The sequence below is a fragment of the Bidens hawaiensis genome, unplaced genomic scaffold (assembly GCF_021521415.1).
Source record: "Bidens hawaiensis isolate Kalapana, Puna unplaced genomic scaffold, B.hawaiensis_p1.1 tig00004595_1, whole genome shotgun sequence".
In the NCBI taxonomy this organism is placed as follows: domain Eukaryota; kingdom Viridiplantae; phylum Streptophyta; class Magnoliopsida; order Asterales; family Asteraceae; genus Bidens; species Bidens hawaiensis.
In genome coordinates this window covers 199,193-214,309 of record NW_027491279.1, presented here as the reverse complement: position 1 = coordinate 214,309, position 15,117 = coordinate 199,193, and positions in this window count along the sequence as shown.

The window sequence follows — 15,117 nt, the reverse complement described above, 5'->3', positions numbered from 1 at the left end:
ATGTTGAATACAGGACAATTGACTGAGAAGACTTTGATGCGTGTATTAACTCATCCCAGTTAGACTTTATCTTTGTAAAGTAAGAATATCATTGTTTCCTTAGATTATTTGTTAAAAATTCTTTTGCAACTGATAAGATTTTGCCCCGTTAGCTTGACCATAACGAGCATTGAGATCATTCCATAAAGCTTTGGCAGTCTCAGCATACAACACGTTGTCGCTTATATCTCAGGTAACTGTTAGGATTAAGATTGGAAATGGAGGGAAACTAAGAAGAAAGAGACCGAGAGAGAGATTTGGGAATTTTCAATTTTACTTCATAATATCTCCTGTGGCATAAACGCCTAAATGTAAACAAAGGAAAACAACTAAAATAACAAAAATGCCCCTGGGTTATATTAATAACCACCAAGTCCCTCAACAATTAACTAATTGCATTATTATTCTTTTATTTTTGTAACAATACCCCTTCCTTAACTTTCTTGACCCCAAGAAAGTAAGCCAAAATCTGGAAAACGAACATGTAACTCATCAAGATACTCCCAAGTAGCATCTTGAATAGTTTGACCTTGCCATTGCACCAACACTTGCATAGTAGCCCGATTACCGCGCTTAACAAATTTCCTTTCCAAAATTGCCAAAGGCTGCAACCTGAACCTAGAAGCCACTGGAATAGGAATAAGAAACCTCGGTTTGACCATCCTTTTGAGGATGGTAAGCCGTTGACATGGTAAGTTCAATACCCTGTGAAGCCATTAATTCCTTCCAGAACCCACTAAGAAAGATTGAATCCCTGTCTGAAACAATAGTAACCGGACAACCATGGTGTTTAAACACATTATCTAGGAATACCTGAGCAACCACAGCTGCTGAAAAAGGGTGACACAGGGGTATAAAGTGACTGTACTTGGTCAGCCTATCAACCACAACAAAAATTGTATCCTTTCCCAACGATTTAGGTAAACCCCCGATGAAATCCATGGAAATGTCAGCAAAAATTGATTTAGGGATTGGCAACGGTTGTAACCGACCTGGAGATGCCACATGCTCACTTTTAGATCTTTTACACACATCACACTCCCTTATGGTTTGTCTAACCATCTTTGAAATACCCTTCCAATAGAACATGCCTTTAGAACATGCCTTTAATTCTTTGGGATGTAGCATGGATACCCGAATGACCCCTCATAGGAGAATTATGACATAGATTCACAATCTCCTGTCTTAAAGACTCATTTTCCCCTCTTCCAATAGAACATGCCTTTAATTCTTTGGGATGTAGCATGGATACCCGAATGACCCCCCATAGGAGAATTATGACATAGATTCACAATCTCCTGTCTTAAAGACTCATTTTCCCCTCTTCCAATAGAACATGCCTTTAATTCTTTGGGATGTAGCATGGATACCCGAATGACCCCCCATAGGAGAATTATGACATAGATTCACAATCTCCTGTCTTAAAGACTCATTTTCCCCAACCATAACCCTATTCTTCCAAAACAAAATATTGCCATCCCATTTAATATTTTCCATAACCTTTCCTTCATGAACTTGGTGTAACAGCTGAGATAAATCAATATCATCAATCCAACTTTCCTTAATCCTTTGTAACAGCAAGGGTTCAAAAGATGAAACACTGTGAACAAATAAAGAAGCTGCAGATACCCTAGATAAAGCATCAGCAGCTAAATTCTCCTTGCCCTCCTTGTAAATAATCTCATAATCATAACCCATTAACTTCGCTAACCAAGTATGTTGTAGTGGAGTAGTGACCTTTTGTCCCAACAAATATTTAAGACTTTGCTGGTCAGTATGAATTGTAAATCTTCCCATAATAAGATAGTAATGCCACTTTTTGACTGCCATGAGTATGGCCAATAATTCTTTTTCATAAACTGATATTACCAATTGTTTAAGAGACAAGGCCTTACTAATGTAAGAAATTGGATGCTCTGCTTGTAGTAGCACGACACCTTACCCTCCTGATGAAGCATTTGTTTCAATAGCGAAAGGAAGATTAAAATCTGGTAAAGCCAGGACCGGAGTAGTTGATAAAGCCACTTTCAACTGATCAAATGAAGCTTGGGCTTTATCATTCCACCGAAATGAATCCTTTTTAAGCAAATCAGTTAACGGCTTAGCTAAAATACCAAAGGATTTGATAAATCTGCGATAATACCCTGCAAGCCCTAGAAATCCCCTTAACTGCTTCAACTTCTGAGGTATTGGCCAGCTCTTAATAGCCTCAATTTTGACTGGATCAGTACCAACCCCTTCCGCAGATATAACATGACCCAAATATTCCACTGCCAAACCACCAAAGGTACACTTGGACCTCCTGGCATATAATTGATGTTCCCTCAACAGTTTAAGAACCTCCTCCAAATGTACCAAGTGTTGTTCCTCGTTATGACTGTATATCAAGATGTCATCAAAAAAGACTAAGACACACTTCCTTAACAAGGGTCTGAAGACATGATTCATTAATGCTTGAAAAGTTGCAGGGGCATTAGTGAGCCCAAAAGGCATCACTAAAAACTCATAGTGTCCCTCATGCGTCCTAAAAGCAGTCTTAGCAATATCATCAGGACACATTCTTACGTGATGATATCCTAATCTCAAATCCAACTTCGAAAATATAGACGAATGACCTAGTTCATCCAACAATTCCTCAATCAATGGAATAGGAAATTTATTCTTAACGGTTACCTCATTAAGCTTCCTGTAATCCATACACATAAGCCATTGGCCATCTTTCTTTTTCACTAATACAACAGAAGCAACAAAGTCACTACAACTCTCTCTTATTACACCAGATTAATGAGTTCTCTTGTCATTTTTTCTATAATATCCTTCTGAATAGCAGGATATCTATAAGGCCTCTGGTTAACTGGTCCACATCCCTCTTTTAATACAATTTTATGATCAAATGGCCTAGGGGGTGGTAAAGAAGTAGGCGTGTCAAAGACACCTTCATAAGATTGTAATAACTGTTGCAAAGCTGCAGATGGTTCACTATGTAGGATTTTGGATCCCATATGTGATTCTTCATTAACAACAGTTAATTGTAGATTAAAAAGTTGAGAACCATATTTGATAGACTGATTTTGCCACAAAGGAAACATCCTTTCTAAAGAGCATACAGACATGCTGTTATTTTCTATTCCTTCAATTCACAAGTATTCCCATCAAACAAATTTCATAGTCATATTCTTAAAATTCCACAATATATCACTAAGATGCATAAGCCACTGAACTCCTAGTATCATGTCATAACTAGGTAAAGGAATTAAGTATACCTCAGCTGCAAACCAATGGCCCTGCATGCACCACTGAAATTCATGACAAACCTGATTACAAACCAATTGCTTCCCATCAGCAACACTAATAGTTAACTGTTTAACCTCCTTGACTACACACTGTAACCGCTTAGCCAGCTTAATGTCCACAAAATTGTGAGTAGACCCTGAATCAATCAGAATATGCAGTTGTCTAGTACCCACTGTACCTTGCACCTTCATTGTGGCATAAGAATGTAAACCAAACAGAGCATGGAGAGATAAAACAGGTTCCTGCTCATCCTCTTTCATAATGGAAACCTCTTCATCATCTTCAAATTCTATTATATACAACTAATTACGTGTACACTTATGACCAGGAACAAATTTCTCTGGACACCAAAAGCATTCTCCCTTTGACCTTTTTATTTCTAATTCTTTACTGGTTAATATCCTAGAATTAACATGTGCTGAATTAAGTGAAACAGGTGCTGGTAATGCTTTTTTAACATGTGGAGCAGGTAATAAGGGAAGCTTATATGCATTACTAGGAGGTAATACCTTAGCAGGTTCAGTATAAGTTTTGGAATAGGAAGTGGAGCCCCTGTAATTTGCAGAATTGAGTGATAGCTGCTTCAGTAACCTAGCATTATTTATATTTTGAGTTCTGGCCAATGCATATGCCTGGTGCAGTGTCGTCGGTTTGAACATTTTCACTGGTCCTTTAACCTCCTCTTTTAATCCTTTAAGGAATAAGCTCACCGCCTGTGCCTGCCTGGTGATGGTCACCTTGTTTAACAAACAATCGAAGGAATTACAGTAGTCACTCAACTCACCTGAATGAGTTATGGACGCTAACTCTTCCAGAGCATCCTCAAAATTGACATATGAGAATCGATTTGTAATCGCCCGCACATAATCGCACATAATCTGGCCATGGCAGCTCTGCCACAGTTAATCTTCTAGTTCTCATGTAGGCTTGATGCCATTGTAACGCGTCTCCTTCCAAATTAATGACCGCACACCTTAATTTAGAAGTTTCTGGAGTCTCATCTAAGCTGAAAAAGTGCTCGCACTTATAGATCCAGCCTTCTATATCTGTTCCGTCAAACTTGGGGAAATCGAGTTTACCTATTCGAGTAGATCGGAATGAATTTCTCGAATCTGAATCAAGTGGCGCGTCAGTACGAGATGACTGAGAATTGAAACTAGAAGGACCTGATCGATTGGAGGCGAGAGTGTTCAAACTAGTTAACATCTCTTGTTGCTGTTTAACGAGAGTCTCGAGCACGGAATTGATTGTTGCAATAGCTTTGTCATGATCCTTCAACGATTTCTCGATATCCTGATTTCGAGTTGTCGTCATAGAATCAATTGTGGTTGAGCTCCGATCAAGGATCGTTGCTCTGATACCACTGTTAGGATTAAGATTGAAATGGAGGGAAACTAAGAAGAAAGAGATTTGGGAATTTTCAAATTTATTTCATAATATCTCCTGTGGTATAAACGCCTAAATGTAAACAAAGGAAAACAACTAAAATAACAAAAATGCCCCTGGGGTTATATTAATAACCACCAAGTCCCTCAACAATTAACTAATTGCATTATTATTCTTTATTTTTGTAACAGAGTATTGAGAATCCACGAGATAACCATATCGTTGCATCTTTTCCAAAAAGCCAATTGTTATTCATCGCTTGGCATGACCAAGGTATTATTAACGAAGCAAAGCTTATTTTTAGCTGAGAGTGCAATGGTCATAGCTCTCTTCCAAGCTCCAAGCCCGGTTCCATCAAAAAATTTTGATACTAGAATCATACCAGGATGATCTGATGGATGAAGATAGAGTGGATTGGAAGAATCAATTGTGATGTTTGAAGAAGCTGAAGTGTTCGTATCAGCCACAGGTCACAGAGTGAGAGCGTATAAGTCTATAAAGACTTATACGAAGAAAACTAGTTATACGAAAAAGAACCAACGTATAAGAATACGAACGTATAAGTCTATGTAAGACTTATACGGACGTATAAAAGGAACAAAATAACAGGGTATAAGTCTTAATATGAGGAACAAATCAACGTATAAGTCTATAGAGACTTATACGGATACAAACAAAGACAGATAACAGATCGAAATACGAATCATCATGATCAAAACACGAATGAACAGAACGAATGCGTACGAACTAACAAATTCATGAGACGAACATATGAGAATACAAATGAATACAGACAAACGGATAGCGAATTGAAGAAATCAATCAAAACACGGATGAATGAGAATAAAATCGAAGAGCAATAAACCTTGCTCTGATACCATGTTAACATGAAAGAACGATAAGGATGTGAAAATGAAGAAACAAAATTTATTATCTCACAATTACAATCCAATAGTTCAAAACAAAACATACACACTATATATATACATACCATATGCGTCCGTATATGTACATACATATACGTCCACATAATAAGAATTCTTTAGTTGTGATAAAAATCAAATCAAACACACTTTTATATATTATTATAATATTATTATGATTCTTTTTCTCTCTCTAGTCGACAGTGATTAAGAAATGAATAAACTGGTACGGTATATTTATTTCTAGTAAGTAAATGTGTACCATGCGCATGTTAGTAAGTTATAGGAACTGGGCCCTCGTGTTGTCGGTTTAAAGCTGACCTTTTCCTACATGTTTTATATTTAACGTCATAGCTATATCTAGTAAGATAAGATGATGACTTCAAAAGATGAATGGGAACATCACACAAAAATTAGAGTGTTCTCTCTTTTTATGTTTGTACTTTAGGCAGATGGTCTACGTGAATTTATATACCTAGGCCGAATTTTATGATAAGGTTTAATGAGTAACGAAATATATAAGTTCATCATCATCATCATCATCATCGTACTCAGTATATCCCACCAATAGCAATGCTATGGTAGGGTCTGAGGAGGGTAAGATGTAGACAGCCTTACCTCTATCCCATAGGGATAGAGAGGCTGCTTCCGGTGAGACCCCCGGCTCGATAGTAGTTTTGCATCAAGCCTTGGACATAAGGCACATAGCACAACGAAATATATAAGTTAATAATCTAAATTTATCCAATTGATTATGAAAAAACAATCCTTTTGGCTTGATAATTTTAACAAGGATTTAAATATATAATTAAAATGCATAAGAATTATATATATATATATATATATATATATATATATAGGGTTGGGTTATTCTATAACAGCCAACAAAATTGACAAGCTTGAGAAACCATAATTAGTTGGCATGTGTCAAGTGAGGACCAAAGGGAAATAAATATATAAAAGTAATAGTATGCGTATTCTCTCACCACATGCAAGTCACATGTTAATACCCCAGTTATTTTAAAACGTTTATAACTTTTTATATGATATTTTTTTTACAAAATTCACCATAATAACAAGCGATTTTTTATCTTTAATATGAATATGATTTTGTTATATATAAAAAAATGTCATTGTGGCTTTCTGCTTACCATTATGTCTTTTTTTGTCGTTGTCCTTCTGTTTGTTATTGTGTTTTTTTCGCCATTGTGTATTCAACTCATCATTGTGTTTTTTTTAATACTAGTAACACAGTTGTATAATAATAATATGTAAATATAATGAAAAATACCAACAAATTATCTAATACTAAACACAATGATGAATACATATTACATAAATAATGAAACGTAAAACTTAATAATGAATACATATAACACAATGGTCTGAAACGTAAGACACAATGGTAATGTATAATACATACAACACAATGAGCTAAAACGTAAAACACAATGGAAACTACATATTACACAATGACTTGAACATAACACACAATGAATATAATACTATTTTGCTCAATTAAGTGAATGTTGAGCTCAATGACTACAAGATAATGATAAATAGAAATACAAATGACGAACAAAAAGACACAATGACGTAATCTTTGTTTAGTTTATATCATTAATATGAGTATCAATTGAAAAATACAATGACAAAAATCTATAACCCAATTAAAAAAAACAATGAACAACCAAATAAAACAATATAAAAAAAACTCATTACTTTTTTTTTTATTTTTATATAACAATATGATATTCATATTAAAGATAAAAAAAAGCATATTATTATGGTAAAAAAATCTAAAAAAATATGTCGTATGAAAAAGTTATAGACGTTTTAAAATAATAGAGGAATTGACATGCACCTTGCATGTGGAGAGAGAAAGTCAGCATAAGTGGGTTATTACCTTCATGCACTTCTCATTAATTATTATTCTTAAATTAATCCTTCATCATCCAAATCTATAATCAATGGATTAGATTCATTCTCATTCTTCTCATTTTTGTTATACTTCGTATTTTAACCATATCCTATTTTATAAAGAGATTAACAAATAACACATGGAATTGTCACAATATAAGATTATCTCCGATGCAAGGGAAAAAAAGAGGCTCTTAGTTACATTTGATGACGTAACTATTGACATGAATGAGAGAGAGATGAGAGGGTGAAAGAAACCCTTAGTTAAAAGTTTAAAAAAAGAGGAGAAAATGATGTTTTGTGAGAGATATATGAGACCCATATGAAAGATGTTTACTGCAAGATAAATGGAAAAAAAGTGTTGGGGGAGATAAGGTGATAAGGCATATGAGAATTTAATGTACACGTAAAACGTAAAGTAATCTAAATATATTTATATAATTTTCTACCATGAAATCCTACGTGTCGCTCTCAGGTTGTTCCCTCTAATATCTAGAGCAACCAGATTGCTTGATTTTTAAATGAAGGTTTCTCATGCATTTGACCCGAAATCATGGGTATGGGTCTTACCAAACCCAAATAGTATTTAAATGGGTTATAACTTCTCATTTATTTGTGAAACTCTTTCATAATCAAACAATAATTTTCGCAGGTCACGGGTCTCACCAAACCCAGATAACTCTTAAACGGGTTATAACATCTAATTTATTTTTGAAATAACCCCTTAATCATCAAAGAATAATTTCCACGGGTTATGGGTCTTACCAAACCCTTTTAACCCTCAAATGGGTTATAAGATCTTATTTATTGGTAAACACTTTCATTATCAAAATTTAATTTATCTCTTTTACATGTTCTTCGTTGGTGGTCTATCATCTCCATCGTCGGTTAACTTCCGATACTACCCACCATCCTCAACTACATCAACGGCCCCTATTTCATTAGACAAATATTTGTGTTCATGTTTGTTCGTTAAAAATCTAAAAAACCTACACATCTCAATTGAAAATGCCCAAACGCTAAACAATATAATAACAAACTAATATATATGTATTAAATTAAAACAAAATTACGTTAAAAAATAAAATAATATATCATAAAATTGCAAAACGATTATAAAAAAACTTAAATAAACCCCCGTAACACGGGACGATCAAACTAGTGTTTACAATATTTTCAAACCTAATAAATTCAAGTTACAAGTTCAGGTGGCGTTAGGTATTAGTATTTGATAGTGATAAATACTGAATTCGGCTCGTGTGAAACCAAAGATCAATAAAATTGAATGCTTGTACGAGTACATTGTTGTTCAGGTGGCGTCGGTATTGGTTCAGTTTGAAATAAAATTATGTGTATTACAAAATAAAAAAGTTGACATACAATGATTTAATTAACCGAAAGTTGTTTACGCGTAACCTATAAAATAAATGTGTTTTACATATATCGAAAGCTATAGAAAAGATATTTACAACGGTTAGTTCGAATAAACCCAAACTGATACCAATGTTGTTCAGTTGACCATGGTTTGGTTAGTCATGCTACCAGTTAATTACCGACACTTGGTATTGTTTGCAATATTAAAAATGTTCTATTTTATATACAGCTCCGTTTTTTAAATTAGATGCAAATTAGCTACTTTTTAAAATAGTATTCCTGAACATGTTTAAGAATCTTAATTAGTAGTATTTTTTCAACATGTTTCTAACGTTGGTAAAGAAAAAGCACGTTTAAATATTTTATTTCGTTGGTGAGGCTGCTTTAACATCAATTCTTTTAATTATATCTTTAGTTAATTAAGATACTTATTACAACCGATATGGCCAAACAAGAAACTAGTCACCCCCACAATATTTTTATACTTTTTGTATTAATAATCATTTTTCTTTACCTTTTGATTTATAAAACAAAGTTTTATATCTTATGCAATGCAATAATGGTATACCGCAGTGACGGATTTAGAAAATTTAGCCAGTGGGTGTAAAAAAAGTTCAACCTAGAATTCGTCAATTCAAACTACAAAACAAGTCAAACCAAAATGGGTCGGGTCAAACCGAAACAGGTTGAGTAAAAAAATTACATTAAACAAACTACGTATAGAAATGTAAACAATAAATTTCATTAATGATAAACAAAATACATATTACAATTGACCTCTACGTGATTTCGTCTTTTGAAAACGGTCAATTAAAACTTCATTCGTAACACTTAAAAATGCTTCTTTTTCAACACTACAAATTACACAAGTATTCAAAAAATCTTCACCAATTCGATTACGTAAATTTGTCTTTATAATCTTCATTGCCGAAAACATCTCTCAATCGTTACGGTTGCAATAGGAAAAACTAATGTTAGCTTTAATAATCGATAAATCAATGTACACTATCAATGTACAAGCCAAGTTGAGATGCAAGAACAATTTTGTCCCAATTATCAAAATCATATAGATTTAACTTACACAATTTCATTAACTTTGATGCATCAAACTTGGAAAATGAATCATACAGATCGAAAGCCAACATGTTTTGAAGTAAATTCGTGTTAATCTCGTTAAAGCGATCACTAAATTCTTGAATTTTCATATCGACAACACTGTTGAAACAATAAGAAATTATAATAATGTTGATCGGTGATCGTGTACCTTTGTCTTTTGGGTCTATAACCAGTGTCATCGACAACATGTGAAGCCGCCATCACCCTAATCTGTTCGCCTCCCACTAATTCAAAATTTTCAATTGAAGTTGTTGAGCAATTAATTAATATGGGCTTAATTGTTATTGTTCATAACAAAATTAAATTTAGGCTTAAAAATTTTGGCTTAAAATTTAAAAAGTTAAATTTGGGGCACTAAAAAAATTATGAATGGGTCACCAAATTTTTTTTCGATGGGTCACTTGGGTCTTTGGACCTAATATATTACAAATTTATAAAGAAAACTATGGACTTGAGTGGGTGCAAACGCTCCCCCTAATCAAACACTGGATTCGCCCCTGGTATACCGGTTGTATATTTCAAACCAAACAATGCCTACTTGTCTTGACTTTTTAAGGATTAACCCACGTTTTGCCCTTTGTTTGATTCTTTTAATCTTTTATTTACCGTTTAATTTAATCGTATCAAAAAGCATTGCTTTTTGGTCACATATAATATTATGATTACTCTTTAAATATATTATAGATTTTTTTCTAACGACAAATTTCATTAATACGAGAAAAGCCACCAACCCGCTAACAAGAAGCTAGCAAGAGGGGCTCATAATCACAAAACTAAGCGAATCAAAATTACAATTCAAAAATTCTCAATTTTTCCTAATCTAAAGTCAAATCCTTACTCCACTTTTGATCTAAAGAAGAATTTAAGTCTTCAAGTAGGGGTGTTCAAGAAATCCGAAATCCGGAAAAAACTAAAATCCGATCCGACACCGAAACCCAACTAAACCGATCCGAATTCTTATTCGGATATTCGGATCGGATACGGATATGGAATTTTAAAAATTTCGGATTGTTCGGATTATTCGGATATCCGTTTAATCCGAATAAAAAACATGTTTTTAGTGGTATTTCCGGTTTGGTATATTTATTAGACCATTATTTGAAGTTTAAACTTTAAATTTGTGTTAATAGTAATTCGTATTTTCCGGTTTGTATGTTTATTGTGATTCTAACTATTAAATGTTATGAACAAAAATAATAGAAATATGATTTTGGTTTATTTCGAATTATTCGGATAATTTCGGATTATTCGAATATTACCCGAATCCGATCCGAACTATATTCAGATAGATGCGGAATCGGATAGGAATATTCCGTATTCGGATCGGATCGGATTTCGGATAGGGTCCAAAAATTTCAAATCCGAATAACCCGAATCGAATAACCCGAGTAATCCGTTATCTGATCCGATGAACACCCCTATCTTCAAGTCTTCAATAATCTTCTAAATCTTGACAGGAGTATTAGAAAAGACAAAATTGTTTCGAGTACACGATAATCTTCAAGGACTATAACTAATTAAATATCTTAAATATATATAAACGAAAGCTCCTTAAATTCTCTCAAGCCACCTGATTGTTTTATTCTTAGATGAAAGATTCTCATGCATTTGACCCGAATTCATGGGTATGGGTCTCACCAAACCCATATAGCCCTTAAACGGGTTATAACATCTCATTATATTAAAAATTAATCTCATCAAATATCTGATACGAAAAATCATATAAAACAGGGAACTAAAAATTAATATCCATTTTAAAAAATGTTATTTAAAATTAAGAAATAATTTTATGGTGAAAAAAAGTAAGTGGGTCATTGTGACATTCGTGACAAAACGAGGTATATTATATTCACTATGTAGCAAGTAAACGATAAATCGGTTAATTCGTAGTGCTTAAACAAGTCACCGACCGATACTAATTATGACCCGTATACATACTGAGAGGTCATATACGAGTTATAGATATATTATAGAGGCTAACATATTGATATTTAGGCCCCAGTACGTTTAAAACTCTTTAATATCAAAACGAGCACTGTAGCATCCGTTAATATCAAAACGAGCACTGTAGCATCCGTTAAGCCGAAAAAGATTTATAAAACACTTATATGACATGTTCTAAGCAATCCATGAAAATATTTTGGAATTTTACAACGAGTCAGTACGTTTTTCTTATTTTACAAAAAGAAGCTGAAAAACACTCGTTTTCGCGCTGGTTTTCGCACTCGAACTAGTTTTCTTGAGAAAAACCAAACCCGAATTAAATTTTGGACCGAAGTTTACGTATGGCACGAATACCGAGGCACCATTGGGCCAAAATTGAGGCCCAATGGGCCTTATACATTGGCGGCTGCAAAGGGGGCAACCCACCCCCTTCTAGTATTTTCTATATAAAAAATAATTTAGAGATATTTTGGACCAACTTTTTCAGAAAATACTTACCCTTGCTGTTCTTCTTCATCCTCCAGCCCAAACCCTAAGGTAAATATTGATTTTTACATTGATTTTAACCATGATTAACATAGTTTAACCATGAAAAATTAATCCTTGATTAGTTTTAAACATGTTTAACCATCCAAAAAGCATAAAAATCAAGTAAAATCATGTTTTGATGTTAAACATGTTACAAAACAGGAAAATATACTTTTTTGATCAAAAACGCGGATTAGAACATGAATACAACGTTTTTACGGGTTGAAAGTTCGGTTTGAACCCAAAACCGAAACACTAATTATCAAGGCTTTTACATGGATGATTTATGCTTGGTTTGATGTTATATGATATGTAGATACACTGAGTTTACAACCCGATACCCGGAAAGTCGTTTAAGCTAGCAAAACTCATCTAAAACCGACAAGGTAAACCCGTAACACTCGCTTAAGGGCTGTTTAGTATTAGGTTGTGATGTGCTTGTTTTTAGCTTGTGAAAATTTTCAGGGACATTAGGGATAATATAAATGAGTCCCTGTTCAAATTTGGTAATTGTTAGATAAACGGAGAATATTTGGTGAATTTATTTCCGTTTATGAGCGTTTATTTGGGAAAAATAGCTAAACATATTGAAAAATTATGAAATTTGGTTTTGGAGATTAATATGTGATGGTAAGATCACTAGTAAAGTTTGGGGATCATTGGAAATGCCTAAGTATGGTTTGTGCAATTATGATTTAACCGAATTTTAACAGCTGAAAAATGCACAAAAAGGCATTTTGTCAAAAGAGTTAGGTTCTGGAGATTTTTCAGGGGCCATGTAATAACATTTAGGCCATTTGTAAAAATTATCGGATTTTTCAGAGGTCGTTTGATATAAACGGGCCATTTATTACACGATTATAACCTATTAAATGAATTTTTATAAATAAATAATTAATCATAAAATTTCTGAAAATATTTTTATAAAATTCTCCGTATTTTAATGTATTTTTACAAAAATTTACATAATTTATATATAAGTACATATTTAGTTATGATTAATCAAAGATTTAAATTATTATTGTTTTAACGAAACCGGCAGTTTGATGTTTAACGGACTGACTGGTACGTAAAAATATCAAAAGTGGTCAAATATTGTATTTTTGGATGAAATTGATAAAAACGAACTTTTTACGAGAATTCCGGACAATTCGGGTGGATTGTACGCGTCTTGTATAATTAAACCCGTGTGAAAACGGAAACGAACCCTGCGATCAAATCAGATACCGAAACCTTAAAATTATTTTATAAATTAAATCATTTTATCAATCAATATGTTTACTTAAGTTTTTATGATCTTACCTATTCCCGAAACGCGTAATCGATCAACTTGACTAGGCTCGGAAAACGGTGAAACTGAGCCAAATATGATTTTAAGTATTTCACAGTATACAACGTCACAATTTAAGACCATGGTCATATTTTGGGCCTAACAGCTATAACCAGACTAGTTATACAGCCCAATTTGGTTTAAACAATGTACTAGTATTAACAGTACGATACCGATTATAGGATACGAGTTATAATCGAGGCATAACACTTATTGACGTATATTACCTACTCGAACTACAATAAGGTGAGTTTCACGACCCCACTTCCTAAACTGTTTTACGAACTTTTGGGGTGGAAAGCATGTTTACATATACTTATATACTTGAAAACGTGTGGTGATGTGAATTATCTAAGTACTAACACTTGAAAGTCCCCACAAACACAAGTGATTAGCTTCGTGCCGGTGACGTGTGGATAGTACTATCGGTTTGACAAACCCAACTGACAGAGCCGGTGGGGTATGCCGGAACATGTTAACCCAGTTGCACATTATCATTTAAACTTATTACATACTGCTATGTGGTGTTAGACATAGTACATACTTGGGGGCAAAGTGGCTGTTAAATGCCAACGGGAGTGCATTGGCAGGGGTGGCCATGTGTTTTAGCTCGTTTCGGTTTCACTTGTGGCTTAGTATAATACATCATACACATACATGTATACATACACACTGTAAACTTTACGAACTCGTATACTGATTTCGTTGATACTCGTGAAACTTGAAACTTACAAACTAAATGTAGTTGACCCGTTTTAACATGCTTTTCAGGTAAAGCAAAGGTGGAATGATTTGCTTACGTTCTTGGTGTTAGGAATGAAGTTGAATAGTTGTGAATAGACGCAGATATATAATATTGAATAAGAAGCTCGTAAACCGGTTATATGATTCTCATCTAGTTTGTAAACATAGTACCAACCCATGTAATATGTTGTAAATTAGTTTGTGAATTTCTTTATAAACAATGTTGTTGATACCAGTATTATCTGTTACATTCCCGTTTTACGCTTCCGCAACTACCTAGTCGGGGTGTGACAGTCATGGGTCTCACTAAACCCATATAACTTTTAAACCGGGTATTTATTTGTGAAATCTTTTTATCATCAAATCATAAGTATATTATTAACTTTCTTACAATAAATAAACCTCATTTATTTGTGAAACCCTTTTTATCATCAAATCCTAAGTATATTATTAACTTTCTTAATATATAAAATTAAATTCCAATATATATATATATATATATATATATATATATATATT